Source organism: Thermobia domestica, chromosome 9 (genome assembly GCF_964235325.1).
Source record: "Thermobia domestica chromosome 9, izTheDome1.hap1.1, whole genome shotgun sequence".
Classification (NCBI taxonomy): Eukaryota; Metazoa; Arthropoda; class Insecta; order Zygentoma; family Lepismatidae; genus Thermobia; species Thermobia domestica.
This window is the reverse complement of record NC_137462.1, coordinates 278,609,948-278,623,045: the sequence shown is the minus strand read 5'-3', so window position 1 is coordinate 278,623,045 and position 13,098 is coordinate 278,609,948. Positions and strand designations below refer to the sequence as shown.

Below are 13,098 nucleotides of genomic sequence, written 5' to 3'. Positions count from 1 at the left end.
ATATTGGATCGAAATTTAATGTTGCACTAATGACATAAGACAAGCGACATCCCAGTTTCTATTTAATTGTATTCTAAGCGACCTTCTGGAGATCTTTGTCTCTGCGCTTTCTTACGTACGTGACAATTTAACTGGGGACGTTGCATTCAGATTTCAGAATATTTGGTGAGGCTGCCAGAGTATTTCGAAAAGCTAATAACCGCTTCCAATCTTTATCTCTCTCCCGTTCGTTGTTGTCTCACTATCTCTCTCTCTCTCTCTTTGTTTGTTTCTTTGTTCCTTTCTCTGTCTCTCCTCTTCTAGCTTTGCAACGTTTCCTGGCAAAATGAGACGTGGCTTAACAAAGCCCAACAACAGCCAAGCGTTGTCAGATCATATCCAACGTCACGAGCTTTAACCTTCGGAGTGAGACAACGCGAGGCTTCAACTCTGCTCACAAAAGTTCATTTACTAAAGCTTCGAGGTCGGGAGTTGCATAGATTTTAATACAAGGGTTAAAACGAGGTTGTTATATGCCCTGTCAGAATTGCCAACACATTAACAGAAATACACACAACACAAAATAATTCTTTTCACTTATCATGATTTGTGGCAAAGTATCTGAATCCGATAAGCAACACTAGATGTTTCACAGAATTCATTTTTGATCCAACTTGATATACTGTGTAGCAGGGCATTTAACACAGCTAAATTATAACTGATGTTGCAAAGAGCATATGACAGGAGGACTTATTAAGCATTAGCTTAGATAGTAAATAGAAACTATGTCAGGCTGGAAATACTTGTTTAATTTGAAAACATTTCATGCAATCGGAAAATACTACCTTTGATCAAAACTAGGTGATTACTAAGTATAATAATAATATAAGCTATCTTTTAAAAATGTTGGAAAGTTTAAATTTGTAAGATATCAAATTATGCTGATTTTTTAAATCTAAAATTCATCATTCTTAGTTTTTGTTTTAACTCTATTCTGATTAATGATAATTGTATGATATTGAAAAGGAAGCGGTTCAAGCTCAAAAAAAAAAAAAAAAAAAAAAAAAAAAAAAAAAATGATTTCAACCATTTTTAACCGACTTCAAAGGAAAGAGAAAGACATTTAATTCGATCCTTTAATATGTATGTATACAGGGTGTTTTAAAACAACACCGACAACGTTTGCGAGATGACACCTGACACCATGATAAGACGAAAAGTATAGATCAACCTTGATGCATAAATGCTTCCTTTCGAAGTTATAGGCTGCCGAAAACATGAAAAAAAAAAAAAAGAACTTTGAAGGTCCATAGCTCCAATAGTACTGTATGAGACCTACCGTAGTTGGGTCAAGACTTTATTTAGGAACTAGTATGTGCCCTATTCAAACATCCAAGTTTCAAAATCCTGGGGTCTTTCTGCACAATTTTTTCAGAGGTAGTTGGTAAGTACTTCGAATTATTCGCCCGTAGCCAAACTCTTTCTAAAAAATTGTTTTGTGAGTACCTTAGGATTCTGAACATGCATTTTTGGGTAGCACACATATGAATTCTTGGCCCACCTATGGTAGATCCCATAGTTTTGGAGCTGTGTTCCTTTAAAGTTCATTTTTCATGTAATCGGCAGCCTATAACTCCGAAAGGAAGCACTTGTGCACCTAGGTTGATCTGTACTTTTAGTCTTATCTTGGTGTCAGGAATCACCTCCTAAACGTTGTCGGTGTTGTTTTGAAACGACCTGTGTATATTTAATGTTGTGTTTATGTTCACGCATAGCCTTCAACATAGGCTTATCGATTTTGACTATATTTATTTTGGTTTCAAAGAGCAAAATTCCCCGGTAGTATAAATGTCATCTGGATGTAATGATAGTCTTCGAAGCTAGACTATGAAATACCTCAGTTGGTGTTGTGTGTAAACAGTAGTAAACAGACTAATATACACATGTTTAGGCTTAACTTTGACATACGAGGTGGTACCCAAAAGAAATCGAACTCATCTTTTTTCTTTAAAAAAATTACAATTTCAACGAAACCGGTTTCGGTTTGCTCCAAAACTGGTTTCGGTTTTCTTCAAAATCGATTCGGTTTTCACCAAAACTGGCTTCGGTGAAAACTTTTGAAAGACACAGTAAACTATTTCTGTAGAAACGGAATCGGCTTCCGGAGAACAAGGAAATATTATTCTGGTCAGAAATAGTCAATTTTGAATAAAAACGGAACCGGTTTTGAAGAAGACCGAAACCGGATCCGGTGAAAACCAAACCGGATTTGGAGAAAACCGATATCTTGTTTCGGTGAGAAACCGAACCGGTTTCGGCAAAAAACTACCGGTTTCGGTTTAAAACCGAACCGGTTTTTCTAGAAACACCGGTTTTTGGAAATTTTCAAAAACCGGTTCTGGTTTTCCTAAAAACCGAAAACCGATAAACCAGTTTTTGTGCCCACCACTAGTTCAAATTTATCTTTTGTGATGCTTGACAGCGCTTCCGTCGTTTTTTCTCCACCTCAGCAACATCAGCAAAACACTTTCCTTTCATGTGTCTTTTTAAGACCAAGTTTTCCTCACCTGTGATATTTTTTCCAAAAAGAAAAAAAAGAAAAAAGAAAAGGAAAAAAAAGGTTGGACCAAGTTTGGATCATTTCGGGACTCTTCTTTTAAAGCACAGTGTGCTTCTACGCAACCTTGTTTTTGTTGAGCAGTCAGCAGTTGTGGCACGAATTTGGCAGCCACCCTTTTCATTCCTAAATCTACAGTGAAAATTCGCTGCATTGAACTCCAAGTCACTCCCAACAGCTCCAAAATTTCTTGAATGGTCTGTCATCGATCTTCGTTGATGATTGTATGAATTTTTTCAACATTTTCATGTGTTCGGGTCGTGGAAGGACGACCAGAACGAGGTTTAACATCAATTGACATTTTACCATTTTTGAAACGGGAAAACCACTCAAACACTTGAGTTTTCCCCCATAGCATCGTCCTTGTATGTCGTTTTTAATATTTCAAGAGTTTCTGTTTCATTTTTTTTGAACAAAAAGCAGAATTTACCACCGCACACTCTTTACGAAAAGCAACCATTACAAAAAGGACAATCACACAAAACAGTTGTCACTATAAACTCTGCCGAAACTAGTCCTGACCTTCTTCAGCGACGGTATTCGGCTTACTGACTCAAGAATATTCGCTGTATGTGCTCCTAGCGGCGTAACGCGGTACTACAAAAGCTCTGCCCACTAAAAAAGTTGGTTCGGTTTCTTTTGGCTACCCCCGCGTAGATGCATCATCAATTATGTTCATTTACCTTTGTGGAGGTTTCATATTCATTAGGATATTATGATAGCCTGGAGATAAACTATGAAATTCTTTAATGGCTGACAGTGTTAATATCACAATTAATCCGTATGCGTCTCTCTCTCTTTCTCTCTCTTAGAGTCCTTCAATGCAGTCACCAGCATTGTGTATAACCTATTATCAGCGATGTGCAAGCCGTTGGAGAATTATAGCCGTACCTGTTGCATTTATAGTTCTAATGAACTAGTCTACTGCCCGAAATATCTCTTGAACAGTTCTGAAACGAATGTCACGAAGATACTCCTTCATCTTAAGAACCAAGTCATATTCACAAGAACAAAAGGTCGGGGAGTAGGATGAATGATACAGCACTTGACAGCCCCATCGATCGAATAAATCAGTCACACCTTGTGCTGCATGCGCCCGATCGTTGTCCAAAAAATTATATGTAGGTTCTACAAAAAGTGTCGCTGCTTCTTTCTCAATGTCTTCGCAAGTTGGGTTCTAGAAATGAACGAAAATACTATACATTGATGGTCTGTTGTAGGGGAACAATATGCGCCACCTCACGAATAAAATGGCGTCGATCAGTGTTCAGGAACATGATAACACATAACAGCATTCACATCTTCTTCACTGACACTAGGACCACCAGACCATAGCATGTTCTCTACATTTTGGTGTCCCTCCCAGAAAGCTCGTACCCAGCTTGACTGTTCTGTAAGGCAGTGCAGATTCTCTGGAAGCCTCTTGAAGACTTTGATGACACCCTTTACTATACGACTTGTGGCACATTCAATTTTTATCCACCTCCGTTGTTTTTGTTTCGAAAACATCGTGACAACAATAACTTTGCCTTATACTGACTTAGGTGGAATTGTTTTGGATCGGGCCACAGAAGAGTATGTAGGTAGTTTAATTTCAGAAACGTACTTCAGATGGCAGGGGAAGCTTGTTTGTCATTACATTGCATGTGAATGTTGAACACTGTTTTCCAGTTTACTCGGAAGTTGTAAAGTGTGACATATCGTTGACTTCGCTGAAATAGTCTACAGTTGAGCAATTAATATCATGTGAAATCGAACTTGGAATTATACATACCAAAGAAATAGATTGATTGATTTGTGTTTACAGTAAAACCATATAGAACGAATCCTAAAATTTAAAATTATATTCTTCCACTTGGAATCGAAATTGGGACTTGGGCCATACACAAGCAGCAGCCACTAGACAAAGAATCAGAATGCATCAAAGAAACGTACAGTACTTGGTTAACGAGCGGAAACATGGAGTATAAACAATTTTCAAAAGGAAACATAAAATAAAAATAATTCTCTAAATTAGTGGTTCTGAACCTAATTCCTATCACGATCTCCATTTTATCACACCGTCTTGCCAACGATTTCCTTATAATTTCTGGTTTGTAATAAGCTTGTGTGGGAATTTTAATATACCTAATGGGGAGATCTCAAAATATCCATCTATTTATATAATAGTAGAATCCATTTCTTGTATATAGTGGATACAATAACTTCCCTGAAAGCAAATGGATTAAAACCAAATTTAGTCACTTCATTCATACTACAAATATCGAATTTGATGCATCATACTGTTTCAAAATGGAGGCCGTTTGAAAATTTTGAAACTTCATAACTCCTTTAATTCTGGGTCGTATGATAAAAAAAATCTAATTTTGGTTCGAAAACCTCGGACAGTTGTTAAAGAAAAGTTATTGAGTATTTTAAATGACTTGATAATATGAGTCACGAAAATTGAACGGGACGTTGCCACACTAGTGAAATCACACCATGCTCAGGTATTTCATTAGCTTTCAAATTTAATTGTATTTCAATATGCAGGTTTTGTTGCATTTGTATTTTTCTGGTATTTCAATATGCAGTTCTTGTTAGTTTCATATCGTATCTCTTTCATTTAAATTGCTTTTTAAACAACTTTGTACTTGTTGAAAATGTTTAGGAGACCTATTTTTTGTTCTTAACAGTATGTATAAAAATAAAAGTATGCCTATCAGAACAAAATTCAAACTAACATTTAAAAATATTTAAAAAATAACATTTAAAAATAAATATTAGTATTATATATTAATCTCTTACGCTTATCTTCGTGACCACCAGGTTGAGAAACTCTGCTCTACATAATTTATTCTCGGAAGAAAGAGGGGAAGGATCGATTCACCTGGAGTGCATTTCTCTTTGAGCCCTAATGAAGCCAATGTTAATTATTTGCATTTTTGTAACAGATAATGTGTGAAACTGGTAGGTGTGATTTAGAGAATATTTTAATGTTTGCTTATGTACGTACATAATAGTGAGATAAGATATTAAATTATAACTAGGTATGGTGGAAGATGAAAACTGCATCTGAGCGAGGGGGCGCGGTGGCTCTTATTATTATTATTATTATTATTATTATTATTATTATTATTATTATTATTATTATTATTATTATTATTATTATTATTATTATTATTATTTAAATATGCATTTATTTATTTATAGTTCTCTGCATTTATAGTTGTAGACCCAGAATTGGTGATTTTTATATTTATGTCTAGTGCTTTTCTTGTTTAGACTCAGCTAGTTGAGTTCATTTTGTATTTTTCAAGAAGGTAATAATAAAACTAGTGGCTCAGTGGTAGAGCGTTCACCTCCGGTGCTTGGGGTCCCTGGTTCGATCCCAGCTCGCGCCGTGTGGACTTTGTGGTGGACAAACATCGTGCTCGTGGGTTTTCTCGGGGTTCTTCCGTTTCCTCCCACTTTCTTCACTCCACCATTTCACTCATCTCTCATCATCATCGTCTCCTTTAGCCTAACCGGCATAACCGTGGAACGTAAAACTTAAAGATTTCATTTCATTTTCATTTTTGCATCTGAGCGAGCAGGTCTTATAGCCTCTTCGCACCCTTTCTTCGTGCAAAAGCATCATTAAAAATTTACCAAGCAAATAATCTTACTGTTTTATTTTACTTAGTTTTCTTTACCAATTTTATATAGCAATTTCATATAAACAATTTGATGGCAACAAATTTTTAGTAAAATGTCAGTACAATTTGGTACCATCTCAAAAATTAGTTAGTTTAGTAAAAAGTATGTTTCACTCTCTAGAAACTTATACAGGGATATTATAATATTATTATAAGATTTTTGCAGTATTTTGGCTTCAGATTGTCAAATCACGGAAGACTTTCAAATAATGGAGTTTCAACAGTGAGATCATGTCCGAGAAGGAAACTATTCTTAAAAATTTGATTTTTTAAAAATTCTACCTATTTTCTGTCGCTTTTACTTTATAAGGATTATTTTGAAACTAGATTTCTACCAATTTCCGATTTAGTAGAGAGAGAGAGTGATGAGAGCGGATATAGGACCTATCCTTGAGACGTAAATGCACTTCAGAACTTTGCTTCTTGCTAACTACAGTAAACGCTCTTTAATAGGGTGCTCTCCTGCTGGATTAGCGATTTTGCCGGAGTTTCGAACGTCAATATATCTTTAAGGGTAAAACCAATGTTAAATCAATTTAGATAGAAACGGAGAAGATTAAAATATGATTTACGTGTTTACACACATTCTGAAAATGGGATGAAATGAAATATTTCATTTTAACGTTCCATGATTATGCCCTTTAGGCTAAAGTAGACGGATAATTAAGGCAAGTGAATGATGGTGGAGGAAAATTGGTGCAATGAGAATGCGGGGGGAAACGGCAAACCAGCAAACAGATTAAAAATATTCCATAAAGCACATCTACCAGTTCACAGATTATCTGTTACAAGAAAGCAAATAGTTAACATTAGCTTCTTCAGGGGTTTGAGAGAAAAATACTTCAGTTTAACCCTTTCACTACCACTGGGACATATGTGTCCCACGATATATTCTGAGAACCAGTAGTAATTTATCGCATGTCATTGCTATGAATCAATGTCCCATTGGTAAATAAAAGCCTGCTAATGCTTTACAGAATTCTTATAATTACACATTTCACTTGTAGGTCGGATTGTTGTCAAGTTTGATTCTTAACCCTTTGCTCACTAGATGTCTTCCTGTGTATTATTCAATATGGTAACTGTCTCATATTTTATTTTATGTATTTGTAGTGACTTTTCCATTTCAATATTTTCAAAGTACGTAATTTTTACATAAATTATGTACTCAGGAGGGACATGCTTTTTAGCTACTTTTTACATTCGGGACAATTGTGTCCCACTGGTATTTTTAGTGGGACATATTTATCCCAGTGGTTGTGAAAACCATACGTATTTATAAAGGAATTTTTCAATCATTGAGGAAAAATGAGTTCAGATGTCAGTGGTGTACGAAGTTGTAAATGCGGATAAAATTCAAAGATTTCTTAACAACTCTAACGTTGACTGCGTAAGTGATGATGCCGTAGCTGATGAAGATTATCAATTAGACAGCAGTGGAGGTGAAAGTGGAGATAATGGAACAGATGAAAGTGAAGAACAAGCTGCTACCGATAAAGCACTGGTTACATGTACTAATAAGGGGCTTGCAATTTGGAATACGCTACCGAAATGTAAAATATTTGTAATCATAAATACGATGCAGGTGTTTTTCTGACGATATATCATAACTGAAAATACAGAATAATCATTCGTTTCACAACCACGGGGACATAAAGGTCCCACGTAAAAGTACCAGTGGGACACATATGTCCCACCCCTCCCTACGCTGAAAAACGAAACAGTGGGAAATATTTTTTTATGTTTATACTTTTGACAAAAATTTTAATTAAAGTAACCATATATTAATATCGTTCATTCCGAAAAAAAATGGTAGTGAAAGGGTTAATTGATTCTTTTTCCCTTTCTTCCAAGAAAAGAAAATTATTTAGAGAATTGTTTTTACTTTATGTCACCTCTCAAAAATCGTGTATACTCCATGTTTCCGTTCATTGGTCTAGTACTGAACGTTTCTTTGATCTATTCTTATCCTTTGTTTAGTGGCTGACGCTTGTCTATGGTGTATGGTCTTTGATTCCCGGTGTGAGAACATTAAACACATTACAGAGGTTCAGATACCATTTTAAATTTTAGGATTTGTTCTCTACAGTTTTAAATGTAATCTTTCTGTTTAATGCCCCACCATTATGCGTTTTGGCTAAAGGAGATAGATGATTAAGGCAAGTGAATGATGATGAAAGAATTTGTGGAATGATAATGTGGGAGGAAACGGAAGTACCCCGAATAAAAGGGGCACAATATTGTCAAACACAAACTTGGCCAGAAAATGAACCAAGGACCCCAAGTACCAGAGGTAAGCGCTCTAACACGGAGCCCCCGTGCCCCCCACGCACATTCTAAACCTGTGCAGACGATACAAACGTCCTACTGTACAAAGTGTTTGGTTATTCTAACAACTGTAGGGTTTAAAGATTCTTCTTATTTATAATTGAGTACTGTATACAAAATTAAATTTCAACATTGAATATTTATTGAATTTAATACTCTTGCAGCTCGATAGATGCCCGGATTCTGGAATCTGCCGAATCATAGAATGCAGCGTTGAAGGTCGCTTACTGCACTACCATTTTAATTCTAGGGTGAAGAGTTTGAATAGAAGGTTAAGGGAGGAAGAGAAACGTAATTATTCTTGGGTTATTGGATTTACATATATGAGCAGGTCGGGGGAAGACAATGATAAGCGCCATTTTCTAACTTACGAGTAAATTGGAAAAGAAAGTTCAACATTCCCACGCAATGCAATCTAATGATACATATGAAACAAGAGTCCCTTGCCATTTGCAGATGCATTACTGCAATTAAACTACATACATATTGTTCTGTGGTCCGATCCCAATCAATTTTACTGGAAGTGACGCTTATCCCAAGCCGCTCATATAAAATAAGTTTTGTCATCTTTGCATTGACACCTATTTATGAACAGATAGAAAGACATAGGTGTTCTTCAGATTTCCCGTAACTATGCCAAAGATAGTTTGCAAATAAAGAAGGACATTTAAACAAATTTCGTCGCGTATCATGCATGAAACTTTTTAATTAAGTGTTTTCAATTGCTTTCTAATGTTGTTGCTCTACAGGGTGGCCAAAAAGTCCCTTTACAATTGGATTGTGCTTCTTGCAATTCCAAGTTCTGCAGAACGCTCTCTGGTCGACTTGCAGGGTGAACGCATCTTTGACGCACTAACTTCTGCACGTTTCCTTTCAGGTTGATGGACGACTAGAACGAGGGGCATCCAAACCACTTTCAACGTGAAAAGCTTTCTTCTCCCACGTGATCAAAGTCTGACAACTTGGTGGCTAATTACCGAACCGTTCACGAAACTTATTCATTACCTGCGCAAAGATTTTAATTGTTGTGCTCAGGTTGATAGACTCACACACTGGTCAATAAGTGCTCCTCCAAAGTGAAGTATCTTTTATCTGCCATCAGTGGCGGATCCAGGATATGATCAAGGGAGGGGCTAAACCATAATTTGCCGTTTTATCCAGTGTAAAGCAGAATTGAAACCCATTTTATCCAGTGTAAACCTGAGCGTCAAGGGGGGAAGGCTATAGCCCCTTAGCCCCCCTTGGATCCACCCTTGTCTGCCATTGTTATTTAAAATACCACACAAGAAAAGGCGAGACAATGTACTGGTTAACGCACAGCATGATTCTTCTCCTTCTGCGGGCAGTTGAGTCAGTTACGCGACAACCACGTGCTAAATCCCGTGAGGAGCACTGTTGCCATATCAATGATCAGGATGCAAGATTCATATCTTAAATCTTAATATCTTACATTGTTAGGCCTGCCATATACTATAGGATGGATCCTAAGAAATCTCTTACGATTTGTCCTAGAGTCAAAATCTCAACGTGTATGGCATCATATCGCATGTTATTTCCTATGTTCTGAACGCTCCTATGAGATTTCTCTTGTTTACAGCACGCTCTATTTCAGAAAGAAAATTCGAAAGATTTCGATTTAAGCGACATCAGGTGAGAGAAAGTGAAAACAAATTTGGTTTCTCCCCTCCAGCCGCCATATTTGTTCACGATACGAAGTGGTCTGTGCACGATATTTAAAAGGTAATCATGAGCTGGAGCACTATTCCCATACTACCAATTGTTTGTTCAACTGTAGAGGCTTTTTTTTTTTTTGTTATTTATGCAGTATCATCCATTTATAACATTAGGTTTATTTTTAGGCCTAACACCACCTAAACTTTATCCTATATAAATAATGTGGACCAAATAATTTAACACCAATAAGGAAATACTAGACATGCACTTTAATACCATTTTGTATTCCCATGTAAACTGATGTAAATTATAACACATATATAAAATTTAGATATTATAACCAAAAGCCTTCATTTTATAACGCTGCAAAATCTATCAAAAACACAATACATTAAAGAATAGTGTCTATATATAATTCTTTTTCTTCTTTTAACAATAATTTTATATTGCCATGAGCTGACACCTATTATTACTGCAATATTTTCCAACAGCACTATGGATCAACATCTCGGAACGTCATTCGGCAAGACAAGAAAACTCTTCACGTGTACGGCACAAAAGGGTAGGATTTACTACGAGATATGTGGTAACATTTTTGCTAAGATATTTTCTAGGATTTATCTCATAGTGTATAGCTGGCCTTACATGCACTTAGTTTGGGTGTAAAGCAAGGATGTTATAAAATAGAGGATCTGCCATATGTATCTTCATCCTATTAAATCAATGAAGCCAAAAAACAACCGAGCATCGGCACGTCTGATCGGCTACTCTCGTTTCCGCCATGATTATTGGCTCAAAACATTGCGGTCCTATTGGGCGGAGTGGGCAGAGTAGGGGTGGTGAAACTGTGACGTATGGCTTCAAGAGTTTGTTGTAAGGGCAGATCCTCTATTTTATAAGATCCTTGGTGTAAAGGGGATTTTCTGGCTACCCTGTATAAGACTCGAACAACTAAACCATAGCTAGTAAGTACAATAATTTGAAAGAAAGCTATATTTATATTAATGAAATTATAAATGAATTGAAGCAGGTTGGCAGTGCTGTTTAGTTGAACCATAGTTGTTCTGCAGAAGAGAGGCAGAGAAAAAAGATATCTCCATTTCATGTTAACCATACTTTTTTATTAGTTTCCCTTTCTCTTCTCTCTGTTGCTTATCTCAGCAGGTTTCCTACATTTTTGAATGGTTAATCAACTTTTGATAACACGAATGTTATGAAATGTAAGGAAGCAGTTGAATACAGAGATTACACTACGCACTGTCAGGCTTTTCTAAAAGCCAAGTCGTAGCTCCAACGTAGTAGTAGGAGGGGCCGGGGGGAGGAAGGCAGGATAACAGGATGTGAATGCGAGTGGAAAATGAACTTTAATGTTACCAAAATACCTAACACAATAATACTGGTTCCATTGTCTGGCTCTCATATTGTTTTATGAAACCCACCCTGTAACGCAACTTTCTGAAAGCTTGTAATAGAATATGCACAGTGTTCTGTATTTACTTAAATTAAGGACCATTTTTGTGTTAATAGAGTCTCCGTTTATGTTTGCTATTTTGATAGACTAATGGAACGGGACAGATGAACTGGAAGAGGCTGCTCCTACTTGTTAACGTTTTAACTGATCAAATTGTCCTACTTAAAAAAAAAAAAAAAAAAAAAAAAAAAAAAAAAACGCATACTAAATTTTACAGCAGCCGCTACAAACTCTCGACGTTATGTGACGTTAAAAGTTGTTTGTCCCATTCTCAGTATATTTTTCTTCATTCTCTCTTTATATATGATTCTTCAATTCTCATTACATTCTCGGATTCTCAGCATATTCTTCTCCCATTTTTAATATTTGCTTTTCCAGTTCTCAGTATATTCTTTACTCATTCTGTATATATGGTTCTCCCGTTCTCAGTATACAATTCTCCAATCCCCAGTATATTCCTTAACCTACTCTCAGTATATTCTTTTCCATTCTTAGTGTATTCTTCTCCCATTCTCAGTTTAAATATATATGTTCTTCTCATTCTCAGTATACTTTTCTCGCATTCCGAGTATATTCTTATTCCTCTTCAGCATATTTTTCTCCTATTCTCAATATACTCATATCCAACTCTCTTGTATTCTTCGGCTGTTCTCAACATATCCCCCCCATTTCCAATATGTGCTTCTCCCATTCCTAGTATATTTTCTCATTCTGAGCATATTTTTTATGCATTCTGTGTATATGCTTCTCCCATTCACACCATATTCTTCTCCTACTTTCAATATATTGTTCTCCCATTATTAGTATGTGTTTTCCCAACCCCGAATATATTCTTCTCCGATTTTCAGTAGTTGTTCCTCTCATTGTAAATAATGCATCATTCATTGGCAATATATTACTTTCGCATTCTCAGTTTGTATTTCATAGATCAAACGGACAAACATACACATCAGGGGAAAAAAAGGAGTTGAAAAATACAATGGTAATTAGCAAACAGCATGTATAGTTCTTCAGGAATATCATTCGTGAATGAATAACTACTTATACACTGCCAATATTTCCTAATATTTTCTCAAATCTAATGTCACCGGGGATGAAACATGGTATTTTAAGTATAATCCCCTTTCAAACGACAGTGTTCGGCGGTTCGTCCAGGAAAGGTAAGAACAAACAAGGGTCGCGTGTAGAATTCATAAATCAAGTCTTTGTTCACTGTCCATTTTTTTAAAATCCTTTTAGTAGTCTCAATTACCACGAATTTGTTGCACAATGCTAAACCTTCCATGATAGCTTGCAGCTAGAGGTAATGAAGCTACTCCTACAGTAAATAAATCGTGCCAGGTGTCATGGTT

General features: G+C 36.2%; 1 long non-coding RNA gene across 1 annotated transcript in view; it reads left to right on the top strand.

Moving 5' to 3' along the window:
- LOC145660703 (uncharacterized) overlaps window positions 1–13,098 on the top strand; it is a 151,292-nt gene that overhangs the window by 73,061 nt on the left and 65,133 nt on the right. The window contains exons 2-3 of the long non-coding RNA XR_014126864.1: window positions 5,405–5,545; window positions 10,767–10,837. This is a non-coding gene — a long non-coding RNA (uncharacterized LOC145660703). The remainder of the gene's footprint in view (window positions 1–5,404; window positions 5,546–10,766; window positions 10,838–13,098) is intronic.